This window comes from Arvicanthis niloticus, chromosome X, assembly GCF_011762505.2.
Source record: "Arvicanthis niloticus isolate mArvNil1 chromosome X, mArvNil1.pat.X, whole genome shotgun sequence".
Taxonomy (NCBI): Eukaryota; Metazoa; Chordata; class Mammalia; order Rodentia; family Muridae; genus Arvicanthis; species Arvicanthis niloticus.
In genome coordinates, this window is record NC_047679.1 from 92398542 (window position 1) to 92414171 (window position 15630).

Below are 15630 nucleotides of genomic sequence, written 5' to 3' on the forward strand. Positions count from 1 at the left end.
TCTTTGTCAAAGTTTAAGTGGGCAGAACTGTGTGAGTAATATTCTGTCCTCCATTCTGTGTCTTTGCACTGGTATCCTGCTGCTTTTATCACTTAGCCTCCTTATTATATTTGAGATAAGGTATCCTGATGTGACAGTGGCCCCACAGCATGTGCAGGTAACAGCATGAGAGTGTTTCATTGATAGGACTTTACTATGACAAGGCCCATGGAAACCCCTTCCCACTTGGCAAGGACCTGTGGTGAATTTTGTTGCCTCTGTGCTAATTGCCTAGATCGCCTGTGTTACAAGCTTCCCTTGCTTTCACTGTGCTGTTTATGTTCAGCAATATTTAGTTTCACTTTGTCAGTCATGGGCATGGCCAGGATCTCACACACACTGAAAGCCCTGTGGATGATTCTATGTTTTTTCAATACTCTTTTGAGGAATAACCCCCCCACCCCCTTGCCCTTTTTACCTATATCAATCCTCCAGATGTGCCCATTAATCTTGGGTATTTGGGGACATGCACTCTTGTCCCTAGAGGAACAGCTACAGTCACAGTGAATAAGCCTGTGGTAATTGTACAGAGTGGTATGTCCTACTTGCACAACTGTTCTGAGAAAGCTATGTCTTCACACCCATGTCTTCCAAGAAGGTTAGAGTCCCTTATGTTGATTTGGTGGCCACAATAATATTAAAAGGCTGCCAGAGAAGTAAGGAATTTTTGATCAAGTTGTTTCAGGAAGTACAATACTTTATGCTGCTGAACACCTAATTATTTATATATTGCTTTCTGAATCTGACAACTGGCAGATTGCTACTTTGGGTTTCATGGGTATTTATTTATAAACATCATTTGCCTCCATCCCCAATCTTGTAGTTTTGTCAGTAGACATTCTTTTATTTTCCCCTCAATTTGCTGTGCCTCTCCTTTACCTATCCTTTAAAGACCGTTCCTCCAATGGCAGAGTAGCATATTACCAGGAACCGTAATCCACGTTCTTTTTCCACAGAGGAGACTTCAGCTTGAAGGGTGTAGTTGAGAGTAGTTCTTGCGGTCTTTGCCTCTCATACCAGACTTTTAACCTATATACAGATTCCCGTTATATTGCGCTGTTGTTTCCTCATATTGAAACTGTCTCACTTCCTGCTACACAGGCTTCTGTTTTCTTCCTCTTACTACAGCTTCAAGTTGCAGTTTATTCATGGTCGCTCTCGTTTTTTCACTGGGCATATAGGTGCTCATTCTCAGCTCCAGGGTCCTTTGCATGAGGGAAATGACTTGGCAGATTTACTTACTTGGCCTCCTGCTTTCTCAGTGCAAGAGGCTCATAAGGATCATGTTCTGCATCCTTCAGAATGTTTCTCCTCTACCCTTATGAAGTTTCATATTTCCTGAGAAGCAGCATGCACTATTAGTAGAGACTGTTCTTCCTGTCCTATTTCTTTGCACCCTCTACTTATGGGGGTAAACATCCCTGGTCTTTGATTTAAATGACATTTTACAAATGGACATGCCTTACTTTCCTTTATTTAGAAAGGCCCTGGATATTCCTTTAACACCCCAGCAAAGGGTATCTTTGTGTTTTTCCCCGGGATGCTGACATATCTGTTTGGATTCCTGATGGCCTTTTGAGACATGATGGTGAGCTATCTTGTGCACAAGACAACTCTGCGACACAAAGCTCCTACCACTGGTGTCCAGCCTTGTCTATCAAAACTTCCCCCAGCAGCTCCACAGGAGGAGATGATGATGGAAAAGCCTGAGACATTTGATTTCTCTGATCCACTTTCTTTTCTCATTTCACAACACCCAGAACTCAGCTCTGCCTAGTTGGGGTCAGACCAAGGTCCCTCACCTCATGAGTGAAGAATTGGCTAATTGATCAGGGATCTCCTGTGGCCCCACATTCCTTGTTTATGACTATGATTACTTTGCTCACAGTTCAGGTATTGCTTTCAATTTTTTCTTTCTGTACTACTCAAGGTAAATTCTGGACTTGTATTCCTGAGCCACTATTGTTCCGTCTTGCCACTTGGGATTATGAGGAAGTTCAAGTTGTGGAAAATGAATCCAAAATGATGGAAAGAGATCATTAGTCATTCATTACTCATAAAAGGTTTGATTCTGATATTCAAATTACACAGGACATGCTAATGGCTTACCCATCTGCTATTCTACTGTTGGTCCTCCTCAACATGGTTGTCTTTTTTTAGCTACAGAACCTTATTGACTGACTGCCCTCAGTGAAGACAGGATGGTAACAGATAACCCTGGAGTTTGAGTTTTGTTTCTCCTAATGGTGAGATTTCTCCTGGGGTCCTTACAACCACTAAAGATCCATCTCCCATTTCCTTGCCTAGCTATTTGCCAACTGGACAATTTAATCACACTTAGGATGAGGTTGATCCCGTAAGTGGCTACCCACAATGGTTATCCATGTGTGCCCTGATAAGTGAGTAACTTAAATAGTTAAAGAAGCCTCAGTGAACATATATGGTTGGTCTGTTTCTAGTCTTGGTAATGATGATAGAAATTATTTAAATGCCATAGGGTCCACTTTTTCTAGAATGATGATATATTTTAAAAGCCATCATCAATTAGTTTCTGCTAGATGGGTGACTCTTATTTTTCTGGCTAAATTATTGGACCATCCTGTCCCCAGAGACATTTATATAAACTCTTTGCTACAACTAATTATATTGTCATTAAAAGCCTCTCACAAAGCTCTGTGTTACTTCTCCTTTCGCTGTTCTGAATGAAGGTTTGCTTGATGTTCTTACCATTAGAAAAAAAAAATCTCTTTTATATTTCTTATGTTAACTGTGTTGTAACCAATTGTTAATCTGACTTTAGCTCCTGGCAATTGTTTTGATTGTAGGAGAATCTACTTAAGTTTGGTTGCCTGTGAACTTGTCTCAACCATGGATTGGTCATCCTGGAATTTATGCAATGGAGAATGTGGCCAATTCCCTCTCTGGCTCTTTATTGCTGCCCTCATATTGGGAATTCCAAACTTGATCTCTATGATAGCCTCTCTTGTGGCTTCCTCCACAGTCTTGATACAGCAGGTCCATACTGCAGAACATGTTAACGCACTTTGTAAAACTGTTTCCATTGCTCTTGTTACCCAGTAAAGGATGGATAAATCTAGATCAGTTAGAAATAATGTTTTAGAGGAAGCTGAGAACTCAAATTCAAAATGTTAAGGTTAGGCTTACTAGTGCTTGTCACACTAATTATAAATGGATTTGAGTGACTCTCTTAACCTATAATGGCTCAGATTATAATTGGGACCAGGTTTGGGCTCATTTTAGAGGCATATGAAATAATTCTCAGACTGATTTAAATATTCATACTCTTCAGGAGCTGACTGCAGCCATCTCACTTGCTCATTTACATCTGTCTTCAGCTGAAAATGTGGCTTCCTCCTTTCTCAGTTGTATCCAATCTTATTTTCCTGATGAGGATTTTGGTCTTTGCTGATTAGTCTAGAAATTACTGTTGGTTTACTTCTTGGTTTTGTTATTCATTTTCCATTCATTCTCCTGTAAGTAAGCTCACGTCTCCATGCTGTATGTAGATTGTGATGTTTCATTATCTTCAATTAAAAAAAATAAAGGAGGGGAGATGGCAGTGGCCCTCAGCATCTGCAGGGAACAGCATATGAGTGCTTCCCTGATGGGATTCTACTGTGGCAACACCCATGGAAACCCTTTTCCACTTGGCAAGGACCTGTGGTGAATTGCCTCTATGCCTATTACCTAGTTCACCTATGCTACAAGTTTTTCTTGCTTTCACTGTACAGTAGTTTATATTCATATATTTACTTTCATTTTTTTGGTCATGGGCAAGGCTGGGATCACAGACTAAAAGCCCCGTGGATCTCCATGTTTTTCTCAATATTCTTTCAAGTGGTAAAATCTTTCTCTTTTCTTTTTGCCTCTATAGATCCTCCAGATGTGACCATTAATCTTAGGTATTTTGGGACATGTAATAATGTCCCTAGAGATACAACTACAGTCACACTGAGTAAGAATATGACAGTTGTACAGAATGGTGGATCCTGGTTGCATAACTGCTCTGAGGATGCAATGTCTGATCAACAGAGATTTAGAAAATAGGGAAGCTACATAAAATCAATAGAGATTTAAAAATGGTTCTTCAAAACATGGTATCAGGTACATATCAAGGAAGGTTGCTTGGCACAACAAAATATATCCCTGCAATTTTAAAAATTATGATGTAGGGATGCTATCTGATGCCTGAACTTATACTCACAAATGTTTAACTCTGTCTCTCACCTTGCATAACTATGTAACCACATCTGCTACCAGCTGGGTATGTACTCATGTCTACAGGACATGCCTGGTTAGATGTTTACTTTTGGCTTGCTGAAATTATGCTTTGTAGAGCAAAACAAGGTAGGGGTTGATTGACCCATCAGGAGGGGAAAGGGGGAAAGGGGGAAAGGGAAACTATTGGCTTTATGTAATGATGGAGCTTTTAAAATGCTTATGATATGATTTCTTTTAATAAAATACCCAATGATATCATTGTTCAGGTGAGCAGGATTGTGATTGTATTAATAAAGATGGTTTGATCTGTACAGGGGACACTGGCTTGAAAGTCAACAGGTGGTCATTGTCTTCACTTTCAGAGATACTCTTTCCCTGTCTCGGGACCTGAACCTTGTAGCTGGAGCTGATCTCCAATAGAGCTACCTTCACCATTACTTCTGCTTTAGCTATTTAGGGTTGTTTGTATTTTCTTATGGCTTTGGAATTGTTTTACTTTTTCCTTCTATTTCCGTGATGAAGTTTATTGGCATTCCTGAACTCAGAAAAATTCTTTCACAATTGCTTCAAAATAAAATAAAATAAAATAAAGTGGTTGAGAACATAATCAATGGCCTGAAAACATCTTAACATGGAAAACTTTCAATACTGAAAAAAGAAACCAAAGAAAGCAGTATAGACTAGAAACCTTGTGGTGATGGATTGAGAGCATTGACACTGTGAAAATGTCTGTATTACTGAAAGCAATCTTGTAGCAACAATTTTGGAATTTTGGTTTCTTTAAAAAAAAAAACCAGAAATATTACAAGAATATGTTTTTGTATCAATCCCAAATGTTGGATACAGGGCTGCTTCGGGATGTCTACAGCAGATGACCATGATTTGACTCCTGCTCTGTAAGGATCATCATTTTGCCAGCTGTAGGTTCTGCAACTGTGTGACTTTTGAAATTCTGGGGACTTTTCTGGAGGTATATAAATGTTAAGTACCCTGAGTGGTGTTGTGGGTTGTTGGTTGGGTTTTACTTGCTACATGTTGCTGTTGGTTGCTGTTGGTTACTGTTGGTCACAGTTTGTTAAGTAATAGTACACAAAGAAGAAGAAACAAGAAGAAAAAGTAAGATACCAAATTTGCCCAAAGGAACTCGATGCTCCTAATGAGCATGTAGGAAGTAGTCTCATGATAACGTGGCCCCCTTTCTGACCCCTGACTTTATTCAGGGATCTCTTTCCTTTTCTGTGTATCCCCTTTTCTCTCTTATCTAGGGTTAGAGATTGGAAGGGTGGAAGAAATATGGAGACAAGTGAAAGAAAGAACTGACAAGGAAGCAAAGATAGGTAAACAACCTACAGATTCATTGCTACATACTGGTCTCATATTTCACATCATGCATTGAGTTAAATAAAAATAGAAAGACTATAATGCAAGATCTGAAATTTATAAAGAAAACAATAGGCAAAACATTTTACAACTTGTGCCTAGACCAGGGTTTTCTGAAAGTGACTTCAATAACATAGGGAATAATCCAAAAATCTGAAAAGGATATACATATCCCCTCTAAAAAAAATACAGCTCTTAAATACAAAATGACCAAATCATTCAATCACTTAAGGGTAAACATATTAATGAAGTAAATAGGATTTTTTAAAAGAAATACAAATGACTGATAAATACTTTAAAATTTTTTCAACTTCTTTAGTGATCAGAAAAATCCTGATTCAAACTGGTTTGATTATCATTGATAAAACAAACATGGGCACATGAGATGACTCCGTAGTTCAGAACACTGGCTGTTCTTTTCAGAGTTTGGTTCCTGTCATCCATACTAGGTAGCTTATAGCCAACTTTAGCTTGAGGTGCAGGGTATCTGATATACTCATGCAGGAATTCACACACACACACACACACACACACACACACAATCTTTTAAAGAAAGAAAACAACAAATGCAAATGCTGTCAGGGATGTGAGGAAAGAAACTTTTACACACTGCTGATGGATGGACGATAGTCCAGCCACTAGGGGAATTAACATGGAGGTTCCTCAAAACTAAAAGGCACCTATTTTTGAAGAGTCCAAGTAGTCAGCATCAGCAAAACTACTCATCTATGCCTGATTATTTCTGTACTCTTTACAATAGCTAAGATATGGATATAGTCAAGATGTCCATCAGCAAATAAATGGATACTGAAAATGTGGTATATATGCACAATGAAAATTTTTTAGCCATAAATAATGAAATTATGATATTCAAAGGAAAATGGATAAAACCAGAACTTACTATGTTAATCAAAATAAACTAGACACCTAAGGACAAATTACCTATATACTTATCTATCTATCTATCTATCTATCTATCTATCTATCTGCCATACTGTTAAAATATGGCTATGAAAGGGAAGGCAGTCTAAAGGAGAGGGAGGAAGGAACTGAAAAACCTGTATGTATGACATGAAAGCAGAAACAGCTATTTGAGAAAAATTAGGGAGAAGATTGGCAAGAAGAGGAGGAAGGGCAGGAGAGAAAATAAAATTAAGAAAGAAAAACAGGAAACTTGAATAAATTGTGGACTGCAGAATCTACAAATAAAATAAAACAAAAAATGTTGATTAGGGATATTCTAAAAACTAAAGGGTAAAATAAATAAAGTTTGAGTTGGACCGTTTTAGTTTAAGATTGGAGTGCTACTAGACAGTAATAGGTAAATAGTCTTGCTTTTGCTTTCAGTTAAGCTTTACTTATAAAGATGAAGGATTTCTATGTGTGTTGGTCTATGTGTATTCATGCATTTTTTCATATTAAAATGCTAAGACAGTATACTTCTCTATAATTTGCTTTCAGAGCACCACAATTACTGAACTTGCTTTTGCCTTTAAATACTGAGGAGATGGATGGAGCACTTTACATTTATTCCTGAGGAAAAACATCAGTTTAATGTAATGTTAAATCTGTTTGGTGGAGCAACCTCATTAAAATATCTGCAAACTGAGCATGGTTAGTAGGATAGTAGGGTACGTGAAAAAATATCCCTTAGGTTATTCTATTTTTAAAATCTTGCATAAGCCAGTAGACTAATAATTTTTTTTGCTGAAGTGTAATGCAGATCTAAATTCTATGAAAATATACTATGATGAGAAGAAATAGAAATGAACCTTGTAGAAAGATTAAAATTTATATCAATAGAGCAACTGATCGCTGCTTGTAAGTCAGCTAAGTAATTCCTATTGGTTAAAATTCTGAAGGTGAGGGACCAAATGGTGAGGTTGTTTGGGAGTGTAAGGTTGTTGTCCTAGCATAGTTTTAATAGTTGTTTGATTGATTTGCTATATCTAGAATCTTCCAATACACTGATTTTAATAGACAATAGATGTAAAGAGCTTTGGATATGTCTCACTTCTGTAAAGATGTGTTGACATAAGATTTGCATTAGCTTGACTCAGTTACTTATTTATCAGAGGAAGTTTAGACATCAACAACAACAAAAAATTATGAGTTTGGTAGTGACATTGATTGTTACTAAAAATTTTATGCTCCAGATTTTTATTAGATAACATTTTACAATGAAATGTAGGCTGCCTTATTTATATTCTAAGCTAATGATTACATAAAAGTGGAAGGCATCTTTTTCAGAAGTACTAAAATTCTCAACAGAAGATATTTTAGGAGGGGGAAACTCCATATTGCAAGCATAGAGTGGTAAGCTTAATCCACTTTTATCTTTGTTATCCCATCTGTAAGGCAACTATTAATAATATTCAAAGGTGATTTAATATTCAAGCTGCCTTTTTATTCTCTTTAAATTTCAAATTCTAGTTTAAAGAGCTCTTTAACACCTTTGATGTTTTAGTTTCCCATGTATATTGGAGTTACAAAATGTGTCAACTTAACGTGTATTGTATTCATTGCAGCCTCTGGGAAATCAAGAAACAACAGTTCTCTAAACTAAGCTTAACATTACATCATTCAGTACTAATGGCTTGACTTACTGTAAGTCAGATTTATGTGATAACAAAATTATTTACTGACTTGTTGAAGTTATTTTTTAATCTAAATTTAAAGTCTATCTTGTAAAAATCTTGTAAAACTATATGAATGAAGAATAATAAGTTCTCTATTAATTTTATTCTTACTGTATTATGGTGTGTTTGTGTATGGTTTTTGCACAGTCATATGAAAGTACATTTGTAGAGGCCAAAGAGAGACATCATATGGTCTTTCTCTTTCACTCTCTACCATATTCTTTCGAGACAGGATCATTCATTAAATCTGGACTTAGGCTGATGGCCAAAAAGTCCCAAAGTTCCTTCTGTCCCTGCCAGTCACAGAGCTGGGGTTACAGCCATACATGCCAGCATATTGACATTTTATGTAGTTGCTAATATCCAAACTAGAGTCTGCATACCTGTAGAGTAATGTTCTTCCCTACTGAGCCATCTTCGCAACCCCAAAGAATAACTACTGACATTTGCTTTAATGAGAGAAAAGAGTCAAATAAACAAAAGTAATTTACTCACCTATACAAGACAGCATGGTGAGTTACATAGTTTAGAAATCCAACCCTACTTTTAAAACTTGACCTCACCATATTTTATAAGTTATTCTTCATGCCAATTTATCACATTTTGATAAATTATAGCACTTCTGACAGAAAACAATAGTATAATTAGTACTTGTTAGAATGTTTCTTTGTAGTTAGCCTAAAACCCCTGCCAATTTGTAAAGTCACACAAAATGATTAGCTTCAAAGCAAATTCTGCCCAACATATTTCTGGTTGTACTTCAGTTTATTCTCTATTTCAATTCACACCATTGGAACACATTTTGTGCAAATTTCAAGATTCTTAGACAAAGATACTGAACAATATTAAGCTCATTGACAAATATTACAGAGTTTCACCAAAAATGAACTTGGTTTGGGCTTTTGAAGTTTCTTAACCTTTCTAACACTGTAATGCTTTAATGCAGTTCTTCATGTTATGGTGATAAAATACTCTGCATTGTGACTTCATAGGTTTATTTTGCTACTGTTATAATCATAATCAGCCATATTGCACCAACTGATTGATCTTCATGCCAATTCCTATTTTTAAACACATATTTCCAGATTCTGGGACCTACATTGGTTCAGAGAAGCTCAGAACCATGTACCATTTCACATTTATCCCTACTAACTTTCATCCTGGTCAGTTCAAACCAACATAACCTTCTGGTGTCATGGGCCAATTTGGCAAAGCACTTTGAGTTTTTTGTATTCAGGTTATTGTGAAGTTCAAGTTTTAGCACTTGTATGTTTTAATAATAACTTGTAGTACCAGTAATTAGCAGTTATCACTGCTGTTTGTATCCTTTACACTAAGTACTAGGATATATTTGGAGAAAAGTAGAAAAATAAAAGTATATAGTTACATGTTAGTTTTTAATACTGGGAGAGGAATGGACAGGAAAGAGAGGAGGAGAAAAGGAAAGGGCAGGAGTGAATAAAGAAGGGAGGGAGAATGGGAGGGAAGGAGGAAGGAAGGGAGGGAAGGGGAGAAGGGAGGGAGGGAGGAAACAAGAAGGGAAGGAAGGAAACAATGAAGAATTATTTTATTTGAAATAATGTGATGATATTAGTGATCAAAAAACTGAAATTTGTTACTCTAGATAACTCTTCAACCTTTGGTTGCATGATAAAATAAGCAATTAATGTAGGAACGGAGATTAGATAGCAAGCTATTCTGAAAGAGTCAAAATAGGATGTAGAGCTAGCAAACAGTAGTCAACAGGAAGGCCTGAGAGAGAAACCACTAACACTTTGAATTTTTAATCTTAGATTAATTTACATTAAAGATGCTAATTGCTATCTTTTTCATTTAAGGGATTGTGATTACGTTCATGCTCATAACATAAAATGCATCTATCATAACATGGACGTGCTCTAAGATAATGCATAGTTCTCTGGGAAATCACACCAAAATTGTTTCTAGCTTTTTGTCCTTAAACTTTCTAGATATTAACCTTCAAACTTGCAAGCATAATTTGTTGTTTAAAAAATATAAATTGAGGCAGGGGGATCAGAAGTCTAAGATCATCCCTTGTAAAACAATATTGAAGCCCTGTCTCTAGAATGAAATATAATAAACTAAAATAAATGCAGTACTACTAGAAGCCCCGCTAAGTATTTGATTACTAGAGAAATATTAGATAAGGTTAAATTCCTTCAATGTAATTTCCTGCAAAAGAAAAAAGTTTTTAATCAGGACACTTGTTTTTGTCTGAGAAATGGGGAAAAATATGCAGGTGGGGCTTCATAGTCCACTCAAAAAGCTTTTAGATTTTCATCTCCATTTAGTGAGTGTGTCACAGAACCATAGTTGTTCATTGCTTTTTTTTAAAACTGTGGATCTGTCCAAACGGCATGCGCAGACTGCCCCCTGCCTTTCTACATAGCAATAGAATTCTGCCACCTTTTTCATTAAAAAAAAGAAGAAGAAGAATCATAACCTATAATAAGCTGTCTGTATATGGTATATTTATATTTTACCAGTCGGTGACTACTAATGAGGAAACATAAGAGCTACAGTAATACTATACAATACTGATTTTAGACATTATTTAATACTCAATGAAGGATACTATGAATCTGATGCTGGACATCTTTTTAGCTTACGTAAAAAAATATATAAACTATACAAAAATACTATTTGATAAAATTACAGAATTTTTAAAAGCCTCTAGCTCTCAAAATTTGCGTCAAAGCATAAAATATATGTAGGTAGAAGGGTTATCAAGACACTTTGCATCTCTATCCTCTGGTAAACAAGGAGTGGTAGAGAATTGTTCCGGTAAATTTGGTTTTGATACTTTGGATCTGTGTAACTATCTTCCTTGGAGTATTTTGCTAGAATTGGGGTACTAATTTTTAAATCTGTCTTAGGGTCTTTTGGGACCTGTTTGCAGCATAGGGCTCTCTGGTCAGGAAGTGAAAAAATAATGACTAGTAATCTGTCAGTGGCAGGAATTTATAAGAAAGTTCTCAAAATCTCACATGATGAAGGACTTTTTCCTCCTTAATAACAAATTTCTTAACATTTTTCCTGAATTTCTAAATCAGTAGTTTTAGAAATATATGCATAACGGATGGGAGAAATCCCCCTGGGAAGAAACCCCGCTGTGAGAGTATTGGGGACTCTTCCTGTTTCCAGGTTCAGAAAGCATTTGCATCACGCTGGAAGAACTGATCTAAAAGACTTTTTTTCCCCAAAGACAACTTCCCTAGACTTGAAGAAGTGTTAGGAATACACTGAAAACCCAGGCTAATCTCTCTGCACATCTTAGGTGCTAGAAAATCTTCTACAACTGAGCACACCTGAAAAAGCTTGTATAGAATTTACTTCTCCAAATTTAACGTGTGTCCTAAATGTTTCCCCTCTATGTATTTATTCTTCCTGGCCAGTGTTTCCCAAATTCCCAAAGCTCTTCAGATCACCAACTCTCAGGTAAGCGTCTGCCTGCCTAGAGAACTCAGACCGGTGGGGATATGCCACAGACACCAAGAAAGTTCCTGGCAGAAACCAGCTCTCTAAACCCAGCTGCAACCTGCTTTAGCTCAGCATCACCGGCTCCCTGCTGAGGCTAGAGCGCCGCTCAAAGGCAAGCTTGCCTGCGGCCACTCAAAATCCTAAACCTGAGAGCACTTCAGCTCCCTTCCCTTAACTGCGGACTTTCTGCTAATCTAACACAGGGTGGGCTTCACTTATCTTTTGTCAAAACTTTTGTTTTTCCCCAGGTTGGAAAGAGTAACCTAAAGAGCGAAATATGGAATCAAAAGAATAACTATCATCCTTATTACCCTCGTCCTCATAATTGTCATTTATTGTAGTCAATTTCTCCAAGCCGGTTTCCTCAGGAGCTAGCAAAAGAGACCGGGTTTTGGGTGAAGGTAATTTTTTCCCATGCCTCAGTGAGATATTCCATAGCGAATACATCATAGGCATTTATATTTACAATTTGGAAGTAAGACAAACGTCTCAGCCTCCGACATTGTCAACAGAAATCGCGATAGAAAAGAAAGTATGAAAGTATTCCACATTTGCAAGCATAAAAATATGGGGAGTTTTAAAAGATGAGTGCTTAATTATTTAAAGAGAAAACATACGTTTTCGCTTTGGTAGTTATTAAATACTTTTCAATAACAAAGCTATCCTACAGATGCAAGTGTGGTGCTGTCTGCGGACTTGGCAGCGTTGTTGCCGCCACCTGTGTAGCAAGCATCATATAGGAGCATTCAACAGATGCTTCAAACAAACTGCGATGGGGTTTTTCCTTGTGCGGGGGAAGGGTGGTGGTCTTGGTGGTGGAGAATATGTTCATTGCCAAATTAAATTTCAAAGCCTTGCAAAGTATTTGAATTCATTAAAGGTAGAGAGACTCCTGATCCTCGGTCCTCGGTGGCCTTCTTAGAATACAGTTAGAGCTCCTATTACAAACCTAAGAGAATTATTTGGCACCTGGGCATTCTCCCAACTCCATCTTCATCCCCCAACTTTTATACCTCCTGGGGTCAACAGTCCCACTGTTGCAGAAAGATGCCTTCCTTTCTGTAGTTTTCGGATTTGCACCTTCAAGCCCCTGCACCTACCCTTTGCCACATCTTCTACGCAATCACTGTTCTGTCCTCAGGACCCAAGTAGCTGTACTAGCCTCTTACTCTGATCCCCCTACCTCTCAGTGGTGGGGAAACAACAGTCTTTACTATCCAAGCAGCTGTCCCTCCTGTTGCAGATCTCTCTCTCTCTCTCTCTCTCTCTCTCTCTCTCTCTCTCTCTCTCACACACACACACACACACACACACACACGCACACACACACCTCTAGTTGCTCTCTCTGAATAGAAATCTGGTCTATCTTTCTCTGTGGGGATATCTCCACTCCCAGGCAGGCACCTGCCCAGTGGTACTTGAGAGTTAATGGTGAAGGGTTCTGCTTGCCCGGTTGCAGTTGTCGAAAGGGAGCTTATATTTCTTCCCTGACCTTACTTTTGTGGTTATGCCTTGATATCCCCTTGAAGAGGCTGGGCAAATAACTGTGCCTCTAATTTCTATTGCAGATATTTTCAGCTCCCAGAGAAAAACGAATGAGCTACCTTCAAGGTGTATTGCTACGCTTTTAGCAGTGTGACTGTGTGTGTTTGGGGGTGGGGGGGTCAACATCAAGAAGGAATTAAAAAATGCTTTCTTAGGTCTTGAAAGCCAAGGGGCTTCCTTTCTCTCTTTGAATTTAAGAGTAGGGGCAAAGGTAAGGAAGCCGGCCATCAAACTGAGCTGTGGCCTTTCATGGTTGATCCTGTCAAAATCAATGTTGCCGATGAAGAGAAGAATGACAGTCGGAAGGGAGACCCTCTAAAGAAGTTTTATGAATTAGTGAAATTTATAAGACTTTGAAAGTCTTTTCTAGAACTAAAGCCCCCTCCCCATCTCTATTTCTACCTGCGTGATTCTGTCTCTCTACGTATCTGTCTGTCCTCTGTGTCTCTCTGTTTCTCTATATGTGATGTCTCTCTGGCTGCCTCTTTGTCTGTCTTCTCTCTCTCTCTCTTTCTCTCTCTCTCTCTCTCTCTCTCTCTCTCTCTCTCTCTCTCTCTCTCTCTCTCTGTCTCCCCCCCCCCCGCAGTATGTATTTAAAGTTTAAATCTTTGAGGGTCAATTCTTGAGAATTTCTCCATCCCCCTGTCTGATGCCATGGATGACCTCAGTTTCCCCGATTCCCTATGCCTTATGAATCATTTCCCCACCTACGCCACAGGGTCTCAAGGTCCCCTGCCAGCAGATTCCAGACGCACTAAGATTCTGGTCCAAACAGGCCAGGAGCAGTGTAACCCTGAGCACTGATTGGCTCTTCTTGGCTCCTCGTGACTCCTCCCCTCATCCCTGGTTTTGCCTAAGAGCCCAGTGCAGCCTCACCAGCTCTGGGTAGGCGCTCTGGTGCTCACCAAGGAAGCTTCCTTGGGTGCACCAATCTTAATGATTGAGCCCTTGGAGCAGCAAGATTGATAATCTTGGTTGCTCCTTTGGCCTGTCTATCCCTTACCTTTCTATTACATATGAACTTTTCTTCGTTCTGCACATCGATTGACTGTCGTCGGCGTCGTGGAGATCGTCGTGGTGCTCCGGTGGTGGTCTTCGTCCGCTTAGAATAGTGTAGTTAGTTAGGGGCCTTCAAAGAAGAAAGAAGAAGCGATTGGCGCGGAGATGCTGGAGGTGTCAGTTACTATGCTAGAGTAGGGTAGTCAAACAATTCCAGCCAAACCTTCCCGGGGGGCGCAGGTTGCCCACAGGAGGTGGACTTGCCGGCGCTATCCTTCGCGCCGAGCTCCCTCCATCCTTCTTTCCGTCTTCTGAGACGCAAGGTTGCGGCGCGCAGCGCTGAGCAGCGCACTGACTGCCGCGGGCTCCGCTGAGCGATTGCAGCCGAGTCCGTTTCTCGTCTAGCTGCCGCCGCGGCGACCTGCCTGGTCTTCCTCCCGGACGCTAGCGGTAAGTTGGAGCCCCCGGGCGGCATTGCTAGCTGAGACCTTAACGATTTGGGCAGAGGATGGGGTAGGGGAGCATGGACAGGTCCGGAAGGTTGCAGCCTGGAGGACCGCACTGGTTCTGGAGGGTGGTGGAGAGCGACTCAGAGCGCTCAAATCGCGGGGTGGTGGGGCGTCTCTGGAAGGAGACAAGAACGCAGGTTTCTCTAATGCAACCTGAGTCTGGAGGAGGTTGGAGGACAGGACTTAAGATGTAGGCGCTAGAGGGAGGCAGGGATCTAGAGACCCTCGTGCTCAGGGATAGCTGTGAGAGTAAGACTGGGGTGGGGTCTCTAAAAGTAAGGGGAGGGGGAGGAGGGAAGGGAGGGGTGGGAAGGAGGAGGAGTAAAACTGAACGTAGGGGTCTCTGGTCGAGGGGTTGGGCTGAGGAGGGTGCAATCCAGTAGGGGGATGCAAACTGTTTACCTTATTAAGAAATCGGACTCAGACCAAGTGGGAGGGGGCTCAGTGCTTTAAGTAATGGGAGTGGGGCTGGGGTTGGAGGGGGGATTGCGAATGATCTCTATTGTGTTCTCCTTGAAACCGACCCTCATTTTCGGCGGGTCTCAGGGAACACATGTAACTCAGGGAGATAACACAATGCGGATCTGTGTCTTGGTTTAACAGCTGCTGGCTGAATTTGAACAGCGTTGCTGATGGTCACGTAAGTTTAAGAGGATAGTATAAGGGTATCCAGCGAGCCTTTTTCTTGGCTTACTGAAGTCATTTGGTGACAGTTTTATATTTTGAAAAGGTCTGTGGAAAAGTCTTCAAGGCTACCTCTTATCCCGTCTCTTTGC

The 15630-nt window shown here is 39.6% G+C and overlaps 1 protein-coding gene across 1 annotated transcript in view; it reads left to right on the forward strand.

Moving 5' to 3' along the window:
* The first annotated feature begins 14207 nt into the window (after nucleotides 1-14207).
* Nucleotides 14208-15630, forward strand: part of Htr2c (5-hydroxytryptamine receptor 2C) — a 196578-nt gene continuing 195155 nt past the window's right edge. The window contains 1 exon segment of the mRNA XM_034485543.2: nucleotides 14208-14795. The gene's annotated coding sequence lies outside the window, so the exon portion shown is untranslated.